The sequence below is a fragment of the Hyla sarda genome, chromosome 4 (assembly GCF_029499605.1).
Source record: "Hyla sarda isolate aHylSar1 chromosome 4, aHylSar1.hap1, whole genome shotgun sequence".
In the NCBI taxonomy this organism is placed as follows: Eukaryota; Metazoa; Chordata; class Amphibia; order Anura; family Hylidae; genus Hyla; species Hyla sarda.
The window spans coordinates 145,534,039-145,552,182 of NC_079192.1; positions in this window are offsets into that span (position 1 = coordinate 145,534,039).

Here is an 18,144-nt window from a genome sequence, read left to right on the forward strand (position 1 = left end):
CTCTTCTCAGCACTTCCTGTTGTGTGCACTGATACTTTATTATTGCTGTAGGGACAGATACATGTTCTGATTTGATTAGTAAACTTTATTTGTTTAAATGTATGACGAACATAGTTTGGAACTGTCATTTCATTTTGTAAGCAGAAAGTGTTATCTTGAGAACAAAGAGGTCAATGATAGGTAAATTAAGCTATTTAGGTTTCGAAAATTGGGTTTGTAACTGCGTGGAAAACTGGGCCGTACCCAGAGAGTGGTGGCCATGATTCGTACTCTGATTGGTCTTCGGTTATTAGTGGTGTGCCCCAAGGTTCTTTACTGGGCCCACTTTTGTTTAATTTATTTATTAACTAGCTGAGTACCCGGCATTGTCCGGTTTTTCCTTCCTAATCCTTGGTGGGGAGGAAAGTCAACAAAGGAGGAAGCTTTTGACTTCATATCCTGTCCTCATATATTGTTGTCATATCCCAACCCCATATCTCGTCCTCATATCTCAACCTCATATCCCGTCATCATATCTCGACCTTATATCCTGACCTCCTATCCGTCCTCATATCTCGATCTCATATCCCATCCTCCTATCCCGTCCTCATATCCCGACCTCCTATCCTGACCTCCTACCCTGACCTCATATCCTGACTAGTGTAGCTGGCGAATATTTGCAATTCAAATTTTAATCGCGAATATAGCATATTCGTGAATTCGCGAATATTGCGAATATAACACTATATATTGGCAATTACAAATATTTGCTTTTTTTTGTTGTTCACAGTACACATCACAGTGATCACTGATCATCCCTCTCTGCTCTTCGCATATGCGCATATTCGTGAATATTGAGCCCTCCCTTCTTTAATGGTACAGGGAACTAATGGGCTAGTGCAGTGGTCTCCAACCTGCTGTCCTCCAGATGTTGCAAAACTACAACTCCCAGCATGCATGCTGGGAGTTGTAGTTTTCCAACATCTGGAGGTCCGCAGGTTGGAGACCATTGCACTAGTGCATTAACTCTGTGATTTTTTGCCCATTGAAATCAATAGGCCCATTGTGGTCTATGGGCATCTCACAGTATGTAAAACTGTAAGATAAGCATGAGGGTCTCGGCAGTACAGTGGACGGCAGACCGTGCGGTGGTTCGAGTCCCGGGGTGGGACAGAGTGTTACAGTGTTGTGGTTTAACTTTTTTACTCGTGATTGACAAATGTAGGTCAATTGGTAATTAAGAAAGCCTTTGAACCGTGGGAACTAGGTCAATTGGCAATTAACTGAGTGTTTGAACCGTGGGAACTAGGTTAATGGGGTACCAAATATGGGTATTGGAGTTAATTGAAACTGGATGTAATGTGTAAGGCTGGGTATGAATGAATGAATGGGAGGTTAAGGAACATAATGGGATATTTATCAATACCTGTGCAGAGTAAAGGTTGCCCAGTTGCCCATAGCAACCAATCAGATTGCTTCTTTCATTTTTCAGAGACATTTTCAAAAATGAAAGAACCAATCTGATTGGTTGCTATGGGCAACTCAAAAACTTTTCCTCTGGACAGGTTTTGATAAATCTCCCCCATTGGGGGAGATTTATCAAAACCTGTGCAAATGAAAAGTTGTCCAGTTGCCCATAGCAACCAATCAGATCGCTTATTTCATTTTGCAGAGGCCTTGTGAAAAATGAAAGAAGCAATTTGATTGGTTGCTATGGGCAACTGCACCACTCTTCCTCTACACTGGTTTTGATGAATCTCCCCCATAGAGGGAGATTTATCAAAACCTGTCCAGAGGAAAAGCTTCTGAGTTGCCCATAGCAACCAATCAGATTGCTTCCTTCCCTTTTCAGAGGCCTTTTCAAAAAAGAAAGAACCAATCTGATTGGTTGCTATGGGCAACTCAGCAGCTTTTCCTGGAAAAGCTGCTGAGTTGCCCATAGCAACCAATCAGATTGCTTCTTTCCTTTTGCCGAGGCCTTGTGAAAAATGAAAGAAGCGATCTGATTGGTTGCTAATGCGCATAGAAAAAAAAAAGAATATAACGAATATGCGAATTTCGCGAATATATGATGAATATTCGTCCATATATTCGCAAAATATCGTGAATTTGAATATGGCCTATGCAGCTCATCACTAATCCTGACCTCCTATCCCGTCCTCCTATCTCGACCTCATATCCCATCCTCATATCTCAACCTCCTCCCCCGACCTCCTATCCCGTCCTCATATTCTGTCCTCATATCCTGTCTTCATATCCCGACCTCATATACTGTCCTTATATCCCATCCTCATATCCCGTCCTCATATCCCGACCTCATATCCCGACCTCATATCCCATCCTCATATCCTGTCCTCAGGTGGGACTGATTTGTGATGAAGATATTGTAAGCTGAAAATAGAAGAGGACATGGCTTGGTGGGACTGGGTGTGATTTGCAAGCCAGACCGATGCACAAAATGAGTAGATAACAAAAGGGGTGGGGCTTAAAATGTGGGAATGTCTTTGTGAGATGGGGTGTGGCTTGCAAGCCGGATTGACACATTCACCATGAGATGCAGAGCAGAGCTTGTGGAGTAAGGTACTGGAAGTCTGATATACTTGCATGGGACTTGTAACAAAAACCCCATCCTTCACATATGGGGGTAGGTTAGGGGTTAAGTTAACCATTATTTATTAATTTTTTCACATTTAAGTAACATGTGACCAAGTATTATCAAAATATCTCCAGCCATACAGAAGTTATGCTGGAACATACATTCCCTATAGATTTGCATTGAACTTTTAACAAAAACCCAGACCCTCGCAAATGAGGGTAGGTTAGGGTTGAATTAACTATCCTATATTTTTAGTGGACATATAAGTAACATGTGACCAAGTATTATCAAAATATCTCCAGCTATTTGGAAGTTATGCAGTAACATATACTGTATTTTCCATTGACTTGTATTGGACTTTAAATAAAAACCCTAACTCTTGCAAATGGAGGTAGGTTAGGGTTAAATTAAATATCCTATGTTTGTTGTTGACATATAAGTAACATGTGTACCAAGTTTCATGTTAATATCTTTAGCCGTTTGGAAGTGATGCTGGAACATACACACACACGTTGAGTACCTGGCGTTGCCCGGTTTTTCCTTCCTAATCCTTGTTGTGGAGGAAAATCAACAGAGGAAGCTTTTGACTTCATATCCCAACCTCATATCTCGTTCTCATATCCTGACCTCCTCTCTCGACCTCCTATCTCGACCTCCTATCCCGACCTCCTATCCTGTCCTTCTTTCCCATCCTCCTATCCCGACCTCCTATCCCGACCTCCTATCCCGTCCTCCTTTCCCGTCCTCCTTTCCCGTCCACATATCTCGACCTCCTATCTCGACCTCCTATCCTGACCTCCTATCCCGACCTCCTATCCTGTCCTCATATCCCGACTCGTAATATGTGTACCAGGTATTGGAATATCTCTAGCCATATGGAAGTTATGTGGGAACATACATTTCCCATTGATTTGCAGGGGACTTTAAAAAAAAAAAATATTTATATATATATATATATATATATATATATATCCAAATATCTCCAGCCGTTTGGAAGTTATACAGTAACATATATTTCCCATAGCCTTGTAGGGGACTTTAAACAAAAACCCTGACCCTGGCAAATAGGGATGAGTAAGGGTTAAATGACCTATCCTATGTTTGTTGTTGACATATAAGTAACATGTGTGCCAAGTTTCATGTTGATATCTTTAGCCGTTTGAACATGATGCTGGAACATACACACATGCACACTATGGGGGGGAATTTATCATTGTATATAGAGCTGTTTTGTGTCTATTTTTTTTTGCGCAAAAATATGCGTCTTTTTTTTTTTATAGAATTTTTCATCGCCTTGTCTACGGTTACGGTTACCGTAGAGGATTTTGGCATTTTCTTGCGCAAATATACACCAACTCGGAGGACACGTACCAAAGTGTCTATTTTGACACAGTAAGGACTGCTACTCCCATCATGGACAGACTCTGCCCATGATGGAAGTTGTAGTCCAGGGGCTGAGGTGCAGATCGCACTGGGTCATTCTGCAGAGACCCGCTGCGATCCGCATTTATTACCTATACAAGCCGGCGGCACATGCGGCTCCATTGTGCTCCACTCCGCTCCTGTATACACTGTCATAATTCATAATCCCCGCCGCCGGGACATGGGAGCTCTGATTGGTCAATAGTTATTCACCAATCAGAGCTCCCGTCTCCCGGCAGTACTACAACTACTCCCATCATAGGACAGACTCTGTCCCATGATAGGAGTAGTAGTCCAAGGGAAGAGGGACAGATCTCTGTTCACATTATGTGTTTTGCATAATGGGAACAGAGCCTTTCTGGCAGTGTGTTCCCAAACTTAACTTCAGCCCCCCATGATGGGAGTTGTAGTTTAGCAACAATAGGTGGCTCCCTGTTTAGGAACATGCTGCATTATGTGTGCTCTTGCCAGGGGAGAGAGCAAAAATGTACTACCCATATTTCTTGTTTTTCTTTTCTTCTCATTTCAGATACCTGAATGCGGAGGACTACGTCAGATTCAGTGGACTGCGACGATGACCTGTTTTTATTTATTTCAATAAAATGGTTAACAAGGGCTGTGTGGGAGTGTTGTTTTTAAATAAAAATTTTTTTTTCAATGTGTCGTGTTTTTTATAATTGATTTTTCAGGGTTAGTAGTGGAAGCTGTCATATAGACAGAACCCATTACTAAGTTGGGGCTTAGTGTTAGCTCGGAGCGTCAAAAATGGCGCTCCTGGGCCTAGGCGGTAACAGGCTGGCATTATTTAGGCTGTGGAGGGCCAGTAACAATGGTCCTCGCCCACCCTGGTAATGTCAGGCTGTTGCTGCTTGGATGGTATCTGGCTGATACTGAAAATAGGGGGAACCCTCTGCGGGTTTTTTTTTATATAAATAAATACATTTAAAAAAAGTGTGTGGTTCCCTCATTTTTTCAGTATCAGCCAGATACCAACCAAGCAGCAACAGCCTGACATTACCAGGGTGGGCGAGGACCATTGTTACTGGCCCTCCCCAGCCTAAATAAAGCCAGCCGGTTACCGCCTAGGCCCAGGAGCGCCATTTTTGATGCTCCGGGCCTGTTGTTACCGGCTCTACCCAGAACCCCTGTGGCGGTGGGTACCGGGGTAATAATTGGGGGCTAGCGTTAGCTGATTTGTGGGCTAACGCTAAGCCCCGGCCTAGTAATAGATTCTGTCTACAGGATGCCTTCCACTACTAAGCCTGAAAATCCAATTATAAAAAACACAACACATTGAAAAATTTTTTTTTTAAAACACTCCCCCACAGCCCTCATTAACCCTTTTATTGACATTTAAAAAAAAAAAAAAAACGCTGTTCATCATAGCAGTCCACCAAATCTGACATAGTCCTCCCCATTCACGTATCTAAATTTTGAAGAAAAAAAAACAACAAAAAGTTTAGTACATTTTTTTCCACACACCAGCAAAAACGCAAGAAAAGAATGCAAGAAAAACTGACAAAACGCAGAAAAAAGCTGGGACAGTTTTTATGGCTTTTTTGCTGATGGACAAAAAACCTCAATGGAATCTAACCTTAAAGCAATAGAACAAAATCCTTACTTCCACTTTTCCTGTGAGATAGAGGAGTGTATGGTAGAGCGAAGGGAGGCGTTTCTATTGCACAAGATTTATCAAAGAAGTGCACAGCCTTAGTAAATTCTGAGCAAGAGTGTAAATTAGACAAGCAGTGTAAAGGGGTAGAACTGTGTCTACAATAGACAAATAATGATACATTTCCCCCATTGAGTTTTATATACCGTATATATAGACTAGCTGAGTACCTGGCATTGCCCGGTTTTTCCTTCCTAATCCATGTTGGGGAGGAAAATCAACAAAGGATGAAGCTTTTGTCTTCATATCCCGTCCTCATATATTGTTGTCATATCCCAACCCGATATCCTGTCCTCCTATCCCAACCTCCTATCCCGACCTCCTATCCCGACCTCCTAGCCCATCCTCCTATCTCGACCTCCTATCCTAATCTCCTATCCCGACCTGCTATCCTGACCTCCTATCTCGTCCTCCTATCCCGTCCTCCTATCTCAACCTCCTATCCTGACCTCCTATCCTGTCCTCCTATCCCGTCCTCCTATCGCAACCTCCTATCCCGACCTCCTATCCCGTCCTCCTATCTCGACCTCCTATCCCGACCTCCTATCCCATCCTCCTATCTCGACCTTCTATCTCGACCTCCTATCCTGACCTCCTATCCTGACCTCCTATCTCAAACTCTTATCCTGACCTCCTATTCCGACCACCTAACCTGTCCCGCCCACCTTTCCCGTCCTCCTATCTCGACTTCCTATCTCGACCTCCTATCCCTACCACCTATCCCGACTTCCTATCCGAACTCCTATCCTGTCCTCCTATCCCATCCTCCTATCTCGACCTTGTATCCTGACCTTCTATCCAGACCTCCTAGTTAGACCTCCTATCCCCACCTCCTATCCCGAACTCCTATCTCGACCTCCTATCCTGACCTCCTATCCCGACCTCCTATACCGACTTCCTATCCTGTCCTCCTATCCCGACCTCATATTCCAACCCGTAATATGTTTACCAGGTATTCAAATATCTCCAGCCGTACAGAAGTTATGTGGGAACATACATTTCCCATTGATTTGCATGGGACTTTAACCCCTTAAGGACCCAGCCAATTTTCAGTGTAGGACCCGGCCATTTTTTGCACATCTGACCACTGTCACTTTAAGCATTAATAACTCTGGGATGCTTTTACCTTTCATTCTGATTCCGAGATAGTTTTTTCGTGACATATTCTACTTTATGATAGTGGTAAAATGTTGTCGATACTTGCATAATTTCTTTCCAAAATTCAAAAATGTGATGAAATAATTAAAAATGTTGCATTTTTTTTTTTGCTTTGAAGCTCTCTGCTTATAAGGAAAATGAATATTCCAAATAATTTATATATTGATTCACAAATACAATATGTCTACTTTATATTTGCATCATAAAGTTGACATGTTTTTACTTTTGGAAAACATCAGAGGGCTTCAAAGTATAGCAGCAATTTTCCAATTTTTAACAACATTTTCAAAATCGAAATTTTTCAGGGACCAGTTCAGTTTTGAAGTGGATTTGAAGGGCCTTTATATTAGAAATACCCCATAAAGGACCCCATTATAAAAACTGTATTCAAAGTATTCAAAGTGATATTCAAAAGGTTTGTTAACCCTTTAGGTGTTTCACAGGAATAGCAGCAAATTGAAAGAGAACATTCAAAACCTTCATTTTTTACACTGGCATGTTCTTGTAGACCCAATTTTTGAATTTTTTACAAGGGGTAAAAGGAGAAAAATCTTCCTAAAATGTGTAACCCAATTTCTCTCGAGTAAGGAAACACCTCATATGTGTATGTCAAGTGTTCATCGGGTGCACTAGAGGGCTCAGAAGGGAAGGAGCGACAGTGGGAATTTGGAGAGTGAGTTTTTCTGAAATGGTTTTTGGGGGGCATGTCACATTTAAGAACAGCAAAAAAACAAAACAAAAAAAAAACACATGGCATACTATTTTGGAAACTACACACCACAAGAAACCGCATCTCTTCTGAGTATGGAAATACCCCATGTGTGGACGTCAAGTGCTCTACTGGCGTACTACAATGCTCAGAAGAGGAGTCACATTTGGCTTTTGGAAAGTGAATTTTGCTGAAATGGTTTTTTGGGGGCATGTCACATTTAGGAAGCCCCTATGCTGCCAGAAAAGCAAAAAAAAAACTCACATGGCATACTATTTTGGAAACTACACCCCTCAAGAAACGTAACAAGGGGAACAGTTAGCCTTAACACCTCACAGGTGTTTGACGACTTTTTGTTAAAGTTGGAAGTGTAAATGAAAAAAAAAAATTTTTTCCACTAAAATGCAGTTTTTTCCCCAAATTTTAAATTTTTACAAGGGGTAATAGGAGAAAATGACCCCCAAAATTTGTAACCCCATTTCTTCTGAGTATGGAAATACCCCATGTCAAGACATGGATGTCAAGTTCTCTGTTGGCGCACTACAATGTTCAGAAGAGGAGGAGCGCCATTGAGCTTTTGGAAAGAAAATTTGTTTGGAATGGAAGTCAAGGGCCATGTGCGTTTACAAAGTCCCCTGTACTGCCAGAACAGTGTAGTTTCCAAAATGGGGTCACATGTGGGGGGGTCCAATGTTCTGGCCCTATGGGGACTTTGTGAACACACGTGGCCTTCAATTCCGGACAAAATTTCTCTTCAAAATCCCAATGGTGCACCTTCTCTTCTGAGCATTGTAGTGCGCCAGGAGTGCACTTTACATCCACATATGGGGTATGTTCTTACTCAGAAAAAATGGGGTTACAAGTTTTGGGGGGATTTTTTCCTATTTTCCCTTGAAAAATGTAGGGCAACACCAGCATTTTAGTGAATTTATATATTTTTTTTTCATTTTTCCGTCCAACTTTGAAGAATTTTCATTAAACACCTGTGGGGTGTTAAATCTCACTATACTCCTTGTTATGTTCCGTGAGGGGTGTAGTTTCCATTTGTGGGTATTTATTTTATTGCGTTTATGTCAGAACCGCGGTAAAATCATCTACCCCTGTGCAAATCACCAATTTAGGCCTCAAATGTACTGTAACACTCACGTTTCTGAAGACAGGAACTCCGGTGTATGTGGATCTGCTGGACCTGTGTGGCAGATGACTCGGACCGTGCCAGGGAACGGAGTCTAAGGTGCCGCTGGTCTTCACCAGAGCCCGCCGCAAAGCAGGATGGGCTTGCTGCTGCAGGCGACACCTAGGTCGTAACCCCAGGCAACGGCTCGACCACACAGGCGGCTGAGGGGATGCGAAGCACAGAAGGGATGAGACAACTCGTAGTCAGGATAGCTGTAGGTCAGGGAAGGCAGCACAGTAGCGTAGTCAGGACGTAGCATAAGTTCAGTAGGCAGGCGGCAGAGAAGCAAGGTCAAGGTCACAAGAGCAGGAGATCTGGTACACGGCAGGGCAATACAAAGGAACGCTTTCTCTAGGGCACAAGGCAACAAAGATCCGGCCGAGAACTGAGGAGGGTGGAGGTATTTATCAACAAGACACAGGTGGTTACACTAATGAGCGTACTGGCCCTTTAAATCTTAAAGCTCCGGCGCACGCACGCCCTAAGGGACGGGGACACGTGCACCGGAGCAGAGAGGTGGAAGCAGAGGCAGGGGAAACACCCGGAGAGTGACGGACTGGGGCTCGCATGCGGGTGCGTCCCGCAGTTCGAGTCCCAGCCCCGTCGGCAGCAGAAGGTAAGGGGACCATGCGCTCACGGCCAGCGTGTGAGACCGGAGCGCATAGCGTAACACGTACATAGTGCACTCTCACTCCTGAGCCCGCAGAGCATTTTACCCCCACATATGGGGTATTTCCGTACTAAGGTGTGTTACACTCTGCACGGTTGCAGCCGGGAGTGCAGAGTCCCTGTATCCCTGTCTCCTGGCGGGGCCTGGATTCGCATTGCGGGACGCGCCCGCATGCGAGTCCTGACCTGTCCATCACCTTGCTCTGCTCCTGCTACTTCCTCTCAGCCTCGGTGCGCGCGGCCCCGTCCCTTAGGGCGCGCACTGGTGCTTTGAGATTTAAAGGGCCAGTGCGCCCATAATTAGTAATGCACCTGAACAGGACATTATACATTTTTGCACCTCCCACACACCCCTGCCGGATCTTCAGTGCTCAATGCCTAAGAGAAAGTGTTTCCATAGCCTGTTTTTGCCATACCCGTGTTCTAGACCTTCCTGCTACGTTTACTGACTCCGAACCTTTGCTGCCTGCCTTGACCTTCTGCTACGTTGACTACGCCTCAGCCTCATCCTCCTGTACCTTGCCTTGCCCAGTTACCTGTGTGGTCATGCCGTGTCGGGAGTAGCGACCTGGTAGCCCCCAACTTTTCCTTTTCATGAGGTATAAAAGGAGAAAAGGCCCCCCAAAATTTGTAGTATAATTTCTCCCAAGTACGGAAATACCCCATATGTGGCCCTAAACTGTCTCCTTGAAATAGACAGGGCTCCATGAGTGAGAGTGAGAGAGCGCCATGCATATTTGCGAACTAAATTAGTGATTGCATGGAGGTGGACATAGGGGTTTTCTACGCCAGTGATTCCCAAACAGGGTGCCTCCAGCTGTTGCGGTGGTCCCGATCAGCCCCACTGAGCAGCCGGGCAGCTTTCACTTTCGTTTTAGACGCGGTGTTCAAGTTTGAATGCCGCGTCTAAAGGGTTAATAGCGCGTGGCACCGCGATCAATGCCCCGCGCTATTAGCCCTGGGTCCCGGCTTCAGGCGTGGTCGACCACGTTTTTGCTTGCGGTCGGGAAACCGCATACGGCCGAAAAAGCAGCCGACCGAAGGCTGCGTTTCACTTTGGTCGGCTCATAGAAATACATTAACTACGGTTCCCTATACGGCTGAGTGTGGGTGCCGCGATTAAGCCCCGCCCACCCCTCCTCCCAGCCGTATACGGGAACCGTAATGACAAACCGTAGTGTGAACCCAGCCTTATATAGGTTTGATTTTGTGTTACTTCTAGTGAAAATTATAACTGTTTGCACGAAAATTAGTATGTTTAAAAATGTCCTCTTCTGACCCCTATAACTTTTTTATTTTTCTGCATACGGGGCTATATGAGTACTCATTTTTTGTGCCGTGATCTGGAGTTTTTATTGGTACCATTTTTTATTGCTATTTGTACATTTTTTTATGGTATATAAAGTGACCAAAAATACGCACTTTTGGACTTTGGAATTTTTTTTTTTACAAGTAAGCCATTTACCATGTGGTTAAATTAACATTATATTTGTATCGTGACCCCATGTTATATCACGGGGGGTGCAGGGTGTACAGGTACGCCCTGCGTCCCCAAGAGGTTTAAAGAAAACAAAATTATATTTATAAAAAATCACATCTACCCTTAAATGGTACCAATTAATTCTGCAGCACTCCCCACGAAAAAAAACAATCCCCTAGGCTATGATTACATGGCAGAATTTCTGCATGGAATTCTACACAAAATTTTGCATGAATTTTTAGCCAATTCACGTCAATGGAATTCCATGGAATTTAGTGGAATTACTGAGAGTCTCCCACTAACCAAGATAAAGAAAAAAAGACAGTGCTTGGCTGAGCTTTGTGACCATTTGTCTCTTATTATCTTTTTCTAGTTCTTCCTAACCCCCAATCTCACAACTTTTAATAGATTAATATAACATATTATCAGCCACTAGAGGTCCTTGTATATAGCAGATGCTGAGATGTCCCTGAACCAAAGCAGTCTGTGTCTTGGCCATATGGCGAGCCAGGACACAGTTCTGAGCACTGTTGCCTTGCAGCGCTAGGGTCCTAGGTTCATATCCAACCAAGGACAAAATCTGCAAAGTGTTTGTATGATTACTCCAAAAACATACTGATAGGTACATTTAGATTGTGAGCCCTACTAGGGACAGGGACCAATTTGAGTGTACAGTGCTAAAGAATCTGTTTGTGCTATATAAAGAATTATTAGGTATGCATGCAACTTCACAGCTAACACCAAGCCAGGAGGATTATAAGGTGCATAATTTACTGCAGTGTAACCATGCTACTTGTCCTGTAAGAGGAGAGTGAGGGCAGAGGTTCATGCATGGCATGTGATAGTGGAGTAAATTGCCATAAGCAGCATACCAGAAGGCTATAAAATCCAGAAAAAATGGCCAGAAGAGGCCCTTAAGGACTGAGTATTTTTCACTTTCGTTTTTTCCTCCTCCTTTAAAAAATCATAATGCTTTCAATTTTCCACCTACAGACCCATAAGAGGGCTTGTTTTGTGTGCCACCAATTGCACTTTGTAATGACATCATTCATTTCACCCAAAAATGTATGGTGAAAGCAGAAAAAAAATATATGTGGGCCAAAATTGGAAAAACTGTTTTGTAACTTTTGGGGGCTTCCAATTCTATGTAGTGCACTTTTCAGTAAAAATGACACCATATATTTATTCTGTAGGTCTATACGGTTACAATGATACCCAGTTCATATAGGTTTTATTTTATTTTTAAAATGGTGGTCTGAAGAAGTGCGGCAGCACAACACAGCTGTAGCCATCACGCTGTGAGCTCCAGTGTTCCTGCTGTTTACATCTGCCTAACACTGCACCTCCCCGCACGAATTTGTGGATGAAATAAAGAAACTGTCAGCATAACGTACCTGGGTGAGTGCCATCTTTACTTCTATATCTACTGGTTTTCCTGGATGGTCTGTGCTATTTGGATTGAGCACCCCCGTTTGGTCGTTTGGCTAGCCTCAACACCTGCGCTTGTGTTCAGCTGGTTTCCACTCTAGCAGTGCCGGACTCTGTTTCTACTTCATATAATTTTATTTTATTTTACTGCTTTAGAAAATTATAACCACATGCACCAATATTAGTATGTTTACAATTGTCCTATTCTGACCCCAATTTTTTTTTCTCCATCTACGGGGTGGTATTTTTTGCGCCATGATCTGAAGTTTTTATCCGTACCATGATTGTTTTGATCGGACTTCTTGATCACTTTTTACATAAAATTTTTAGGCTATACAAAGTGACCAAAAATACTATATTTTGGACTTTGGATTTTTTTTTACGTGTACGCCATTGACCATGCGGTTTAATTGACATTATATTTTTATAGATCGGACATTTACACACATGGCGATACCACATATGTTTATTTACATTAGTTTTTTTTTTTGGGAAAGGGGGGTCATTCAAACTTTTATTTAGGAAGGTGAGAAATCACATTTATTCACTTTTTTTTTTTAGCCCCCATAGGGGACTAGTACTTGCAATCCTTAGATGCATATACCGATCAATGCTATGCCATAGCATAGCATTGATCAGTGTAATCTGTGTTCGATTGCTCCAGCCTGGATCTCAGGCTTGGAGCAATCAAATGACGATCGGACAGCGTGGAGCAAGGTAAGATGCCTTCCGCTGTCCTCTCAGCTGTTCGGGATGCACTGCCGCAGTCCCGAACAGCTCCGCTGAGCTAACCGGCATTGATTTCTCTCGTTTTAGATGCCACAATCAACTTTGATCGCGAAGTCTAAAGGGTTAATACTGGACATTAGCCCTATCTACGATGTCCAGTATTAGCCACGGGTCGCCGTTGCTGATAGCAACCGGGACCTAGCATGTACGAGCACGCTCGGCTTCAAAGCGCGCTTCACATACCAGGAGCAGGCCACGGACGTAAATATACATCCGTGATCGTTAAAGGGTTAAAACAGAAGATGCTAAAAGACTGTCAGTCCAATTTACTAATCTTAAATTGGTACTGTCAGATCCAAAAACTTGGTTACTGATAAAAATTTAAGGCCTTTTGTAATATGATTGTTTAAACAATTTTGAATATTTAATAAAGAAAATAGCCCCTGAAAATCCAACCACTAGGGGTCCCCATACCTACTGGGACTCTAACCAGTCCTGCAGCAGCAAAAGGCTTGTCATGGACAAGAGATGACTCATGGACAGGGCTGCTGTGAGGGAGGTACAGCCAGTACCCCAGTTAGGGGCTAATTGGGAATTTCACAAGAAAAACAATGATGTTCTTGGTTTTAACGTAACTTTATTCTTTCATGAGTTATTTACAAGTTTCTGACCACTTATAAAATGTGTTCAATGTGCTGCCCATTGTGTTGGATTATCAATTATCTTCTCCCACTCTTCATACACTGACGCAGTTGAAAAGCTAGCACAGGCTTCCAGTATCTGTAGTTTCATGTGCTGCACATCTCGTATCTTCACAGCATAGACAATTGCCTTCAGTTGACCCCAAAGATAAAAGTCTAAGGGGAGACCTTGGGGGCCATTCAACTGGCCCACGACGACCAATCCACTTTCCAGGAAACTGTTCATCTAGGAATGTTCGGACCTGACACCCATAATGTGGTGGTGCACCATCTTACTGGAAAAACTCAGGGAATGTGCCAGCTTCAGTGCATAAAGAGGGAAAAACATCATCATGTAGCAATTTAGCATATCCAGTGGCCTTGAGGTTTCCATTGATGAAGAATGGCCCCACTATCTTTGTATCCCATATACCACACCATACCATCAATTTTTGTGTTCCAACAGTCTTGGAGGGATCTATCCAATGTGGGTTAGTGTCAGACCAATAGCGGTGGTTTTGTTTGTTAACTTCACCATTCACATTAAAGTTTGCCTCATCACTGAACAAAATCTTCTGCGTAAACTGAGGGTCCTGTTCCAATTTTTGTTTTGCCCATTCTGCAGCACCTGAAACTACGGATACTGGTTGCCCGTGCTAGCATTTCTCCTGCGGTGTTGCTATCAGTGTGTGAAGAGTGGGAGAAGAGGGTTGCATTGACAATCCAACACAATGTACAGCACATTGAACCCATTTTATAGGTGGTCAGAAACTTGTAAATAACTCATGAAAGATTAAAGTTAGGTTAAAACTAAGCACATCATTGTTTTTCTTGTGAAATTTCAAATAAGTTTGATGTGTCACAGGACCCTCTTCCTATTGAAAAAACAAAAGTTGGATTCAAAATGGCCGGCTTCAAAATGGTCGCCATGGTCACCACCCATCTTGAAAAGTTTCCCCCCTCACATATACTAATGTGCCACAAACAGGAAGTTAATATCACCAACCATTCCCATTTTATTAAGGTGTATCATATAAATGGCCCACCCTGTATCTATCTATCTATCTATCTATCTCTCTCATATCTATCTATAAGTAGAAGAGCAGAGCAGCACAACCAAACAAAGAAAGCAAATGGCGGGTGCCAGTACATAGTTGTTCCAGGTCATGGGTCAATCCAGAATATCCATCTATCTATCTATCTATCTATCTATCTCATATCTATCTATCTCATATCTATATATCTATCTAACGAAAAGAAAGCGGGCAGCACAACCAGGTTGAAGGTGGTGCTGGCTGGTTGACTCGGTCCCAAGTCCCAACCTACCTTGGGATACCACCTACTGGGGCATTACCTACTGTCTACCTGTTAGTGACATTACATATTTCCTACTGGGGACATCACCTACAACCTACCCATTGGGGGCATGACCTAGCCTGTTTCCCCGACAATACACCCTACCCCGAAAATAAGCCCTAGCTGGATTAACAGGGTGGGCTGCAATATAAGCCCTACCCCGAAAAAAAGACCTAGGCAATGCCCAGGCTGCAAATATTAAAAAACAAACTTTGACTTACCTTTGTCCTTCGTTTCCCCATTGCTAAGGAACCGGCCTCACTGTTCTCCGCTGCTCTTGCTGCTTCCTGGTGTTGGGACATCTCAGAGCCTTCAGCCTTTCACCGGCCGCAGAGATGTCCCGCCTCGGCCGATGATAGGCTGACTGCATTGTCATGTAAGGAGCCGGCTTGCTTCTTACATGACAGTGGGCTCAGCCTATCATCGGCAGAGGCGGGACATCGCTGCGGCCGGTGAAAGGCTGAAGGCTCTGAGACATCCCAACACCAGGAAGCAGCAATAACAGTGGAGGGACCATGAGGCCGGTTCCTTAGCAACGGGGAAACAGAGTACTAAGGTAAGTTAAAGTTTGTTTTTTAATATTTGCAGCCCGGGCACAGGAATACAAAGTACAGCACAACGGCTGATAATTATTTGGCAGGGGGGGAGAAGCAGCGTTCGCGGGTGACATACGGTATGATTAGCCCCCCGATGTGGGGTGCAGCGCTGGGCTGATAAACTGGCGGGGCAGGGGGGGGGATGTTGGGGGGGCAATGTATATTAATTATTAATATAAGACCCGATCTTATTTTCGGAGAAACACGGTACTACCTACCTACTAGGGGCATTACCGACCTAATGGGGGGAGTTCCCTACCTACCTACTGGGGTCACTACCTGATTGGAGTGGGGAAATTACCCACCCACCACCACCCAATCCCTCTACCCTTTCCCCCCAACACACATACTTACTCCCTTATACTATACAGGGCACCAAGGGAGGAATTATTTGCAGCACCTAGGATAGAGAGCAGGTGGGGGAATGTGCTGAAAAAGTGCGGAGCCTAATATGTTTGTTGCCTGGCAGATTATGTGGAGACAAGTCATGATTGGAAGAAGACTTCATGACAGACTAAGATAGACAGAGAAGAAAAGGAAAGAGAACGCAGTTAAGAAGACACCTTCTGTGAGTCAGTAGATGTAACTGCACTGTAATTATTTACATGGTCTGCATGGTATGTAGAGCCAGGGTCAACACTGTATGGGCTTTGTATGGGGGGATATTGTCTGTGTTCAGTGATATTTATACAGTCACTATGTTGTGCTAATGGTAGTGGTCATGGTGTGGCAGAATTATTCTCACTTGTATACTGGTAATATTGGTAAGATTGGTCTCAGTATACAGGATTTGGTTATTAACAGTATGATGGTAATATGTATGGTGACAATATTCCTCCTTGTATTCTGGTATTATTGGTAATATTGGTCAGTGTACAGGATTTGGTCAGTAACAGTATGATGGCAATATGCATGGTGATAATATTCCTCCCTGTATACTAGTATTATTGGTAATATTGGTCAGTATACAGGATTAGGTCAGTAACAGTATGATGATTACATGTATGGTGCTAATCTTCTTTAATTTCTCTCTCAATAAACTAAAGAGCTCTTGTTTTTCTTGTCCTGTGTTTTAAAATATTTTTTTCATAGACAATGGGGAAGATAGTAGGCGGGCCACAGGGGTGGGGGCCCCAAAATTTCTGATGGCAGCCCTGCTCATGGACAAGAGATGACTCATGGACAAGGGTGCATGAGCAGACTTACCAATCAAATCCCACCACCACAAGGGAGGGACACGCCCACTTCCACTGAGAGGATTCAAAGGGTGCATTCACATGTGCCTATTTTTGCTGCAGATTTTGCTGCCCATTGATTTTAATGGGCAGTTAAATCTGCTATAGTAAATCTGCAGCAGAAAATACGAACATGTAGCTATGTTCACACGACACAATGTCCGCACGGAAATTCTCTGTGCGGACAATCCGTAGAGTGCGGGCGCCGTCTCATAGACGGCTAGGCATTCCGTGCAATCGTGGCTCAAAGAAAGAACATGTTTATTCTTTGTGCAGACACGGAAATCAGAATTTCCATGCCGATGACATCTGGCATGGAAATTCCGCCGTGTGCACAAAGCAGCAGAATCCCTTTGCTGCAGCGGAACATGGGCTTACACTGTGAGTTAATGAAAAGAGGTACTTTTATCATAAATAAAGGTGACAGAGGCATAAAAATTAGATGCACATGGTCAGGATTAAGTACTGAGTAACATATTTTTTTTTGTGTGGGATCTGACAGGTACTACTATGCTACTATGTTTTCCCATTGCCATTTTTCTTAGCACCTACAAACCTGGGTTTGGGCCACCGATTTTGCTTAATATCCAGTACCTACCATAGATGCCATGATACAATGCCTGCCACAGATGCCCCCAGAGTATTTGTTGCAGATGACCCCCACATTGACAGCCACAGATGCACTCCAAAAAACATGCCATACATGCTCTCATTCCAGGTACAGATAATCCCTAAAGTTGTACTCATTCCAGCCATAAGTGTCTTTAAACCCAGGATATTTCTACGGCCCTTCCTACATCAGACAAGGCTTTTGACGTGTGTCTGATATGTGGGGCTCATGTCTTTGCTGTAGTTAAAGTAAGTGTAGTTACCTCAATTTCAGTTATATTAACACCTTATAGACACAGCCAATTTTGGTCTTGAGGACACAAGATTTTTTTGTAACTATCCCCATTACATTCCTTAGCCATACAGGTGCGGACTGACAAAACTCAGGGCCCCCGGACCTAATAAAGCAAGGGCGCACGTGAGACTCCGCCCCTGGCCACATCTCTGTCACTCATATACTGGAAAGAACTACACAACTTTCTCTGTAGCATACAACAGCTGATAAGTACTGGAAGGCTTGAGATTTTTACATAGAAGTAATTAACAAATCTGTTCTAACTGGCACCAGTTGATTTTAAAACATTTGTTTTTCACTGGAGTACCCGTTTAACCCTTTTTCATGCTTATTACATTTACATGGATATCAACT